We start from the raw sequence: 2,770 nt of genomic DNA, 5'->3' as shown, positions 1-2,770 counted from the left end.
GATACAGAATTTCCAAAAATATCTTCTTAGCTTGTTGAGGCTGGTGAGACAATGGTTTTAGCTCTGTAAGGTTACAGGGTTCATTCCCATCCACACAATGTGCTTCAGGCCAGCAGGGGCTCCTCCTGACTCTGTGATCACACCTGTGTTGAACTTGAGGGTTAGACCTGGCCAGTGAGTCACAGACCCTGGAGTAGCCAGGCTGACATCAGCACTTTATGGGGAGAAGGCGGACTGTAGCCCGCTGTAGTCACACCCACATACTTACCCCAACCCAGCCAGGTCCTCAGTATCACCTCTTCTCTCTGTGTCTCTGGCTACCTCACAGACTGACTGAGCTGTGTAGCTAGACCTGTACTGGAGGCAGGGAGAGGGGGAGGGAGAGGAGGAAGGGAGAGGGGGAGGGAGAGGAGGAAGGGGGAGGGAGAGGTGGGAGGGAGAGGAGGCAGGGAGAGGAGGAAGGGAGGGAGGGGCAGGGAAGGATGAGCCAATGGCTTGGCTAAGAGGGAGGGAGAGATGCCTGGATAGTGGGGTTATTCGTGGTGTGTGACTTGAGGGTTGTGGAAGTAGTGGACTCCTCTCGCTGGAATGAGTAGATCTCTTCATCTACAGTTTGTTAACTCTTCCACATGGTATGTAAACAAAGCTACAGCTCAATAATTCAGTAAGTATATTTAAAATCAAACGTGTTTTAATCCGGTTGTAATTTTATTTATTTTCTGGAGGCAGAATTTTTTTAAACTAAAATGGTACAGAAACAACATGGCTTTTCCTGCTGTTATGACCTTCATGCCATCTTAAAGCATCCAATTTTCAGCGGTGTGCCACTATGTTTTACTCATTGGACATTGTCATTTCACACAGCTGTTTGGGTTTTGACTGCGCATGTCCAATCCCAGGACTGTGTTGGGCAGCCTGCAGAGTGTTGGGTTTTGACTGCGCATGTCCAATCCCAGGACTGTGTTGGGCAGCCTGCAGAGTGTTGGGTTTTGACTGCGCATGTCCAATCCCAGGACTGTGTTGGGCAGCCTGCAGAGTGTTGGGTTTTGACTGCGCATGTCCAATCCCAGGACTGTGTTGGGCAGCCTGCAGAGTGTTGGGTTTTGACTGCGCATGTCCAATCCCAGGACTGTGTTGGGCAGCCTGCAGAGTGTTGGGTTTTGACTGCGCATGTCCAATCCCAGGACTGTGTTGGGCAGCCTGCAGAGTGTTGGGTTTTGACTGCGCATGTCCAATCCCAGGACTGTGTTGGGCAGCCTGCAGAGTGTTGGGTTTTGACTGCGCATGTCCAATCCCAGGACTGTGTTGGGCAGCCTGCAGAGTGTTGGGTTTTGACTGCGCATGTCCAATCCCAGGACTGTGTTGGGCAGCCTGCAGAGTGTTGGGTTTTGACTGCGCATGTCCAATCCCAGGACTGTGTTGGGCAGCCTGCAGAGTGTTGTTTGACTGCGCATGTCCAATCCCAGGACTGTGTTGGGCAGCCTGCAGAGTGTTGGGTTTTGACTGCGCATGTCCAATCCCAGGACTGTGTTGGGCAGCCTGCAGAGTGTTGGGTTTTGACTGCGCATGTCCAATCCCAGGACTGTGTTGGGCAGCCTGCAGAGTGTTGGGTTTTGACTGCGCATGTCCAATCCCAGGACTGTGTTGGGCAGCCTGCAGAGTGTTGGGTTTTGACTGCGCATGTCCAATCCCAGGACTGTGTTGGGCAGCCTGCAGAGTGTTGGGTTTTGACTGCGCATGTCCAATCCCAGGACTGTGTTGGGCAGCCTGCAGAGTGTTGGGTTTTGACTGCGCATGTCCAATCCCAGGACTGTGTTGGGCAGCCTGCAGAGTGTTGGGTTTTGACTGCGCATGTCCAATCCCAGGACTGTGTTGGGCAGCCTGCAGAGTGTTGGGTTTTGACTGCGCATGTCCAATCCCAGGACTGTGTTGGGCAGCCTGCAGAGTGTTGGGTTTTGACTGCGCATGTCCAATCCCAGGACTGTGTTGGGCAGCCTGCAGAGTGTTGGGTTTTGACTGCGCATGTCCAATCCCAGGACTGTGTTGGGCAGCCTGCAGAGTGTTGGGTTTTGACTGCGCATGTCCAATCCCAGGACTGTGTTGGGCAGCCTGCAGAGTGTTGGGTTTTGACTGCGCATGTCCAATCCCAGGACTGTGTTGGGCAGCCTGCAGAGTGTTGGGTTTTGACTGCGCATGTCCAATCCCAGGACTGTGTTGGGCAGCCTGCAGAGTGTTGGGTTTTGACTGCGCATGTCCAATCCCAGGACTGTGTTGGGCAGCCTGCAGAGTGTTGGGTTTTGACTGCGCATGTCCAATCCCAGGACTGTGTTGGGCAGCCTGCAGAGTGTTGGGTTTTGACTGCGCATGTCCAATCCCAGGACTGTGTTGGGCAGCCTGCAGAGTGTTGGGTTTTGACTGCGCATGTCCAATCCCAGGACTGTGTTGGGCAGCCTGCAGAGTGTTGGGTTTTGACTGCGCATGTCCAATCCCAGGACTGTGTTGGGCAGCCTGCAGAGTGTTGGGTTTTGACTGCGCATGTCCAATCCCAGGACTGTGTTGGGCAGCCTGCAGAGTGTTGGGTTTTGACTGCGCATGTCCAATCCCAGGACTGTGTTGGGCAGACTGCAGAGTGTTGGGTTTTGACTGCGCATGTCCAATCCCAGGACTGTGTTGGGCAGCCTGCAGAGTGTTGGGTTTTGACTGCGCATGTCCAATCCCAGGACTGTGTTGGGCAGAGTGTTGGGTTTGTTTGTTTAGATGAATGTTTCCT

This window comes from Oncorhynchus keta, unplaced genomic scaffold (assembly GCF_023373465.1).
Source record: "Oncorhynchus keta strain PuntledgeMale-10-30-2019 unplaced genomic scaffold, Oket_V2 Un_contig_6244_pilon_pilon, whole genome shotgun sequence".
NCBI classification, from domain to species: Eukaryota; Metazoa; Chordata; class Actinopteri; order Salmoniformes; family Salmonidae; genus Oncorhynchus; species Oncorhynchus keta.
This window is presented reverse-complemented; position numbering follows the sequence as displayed.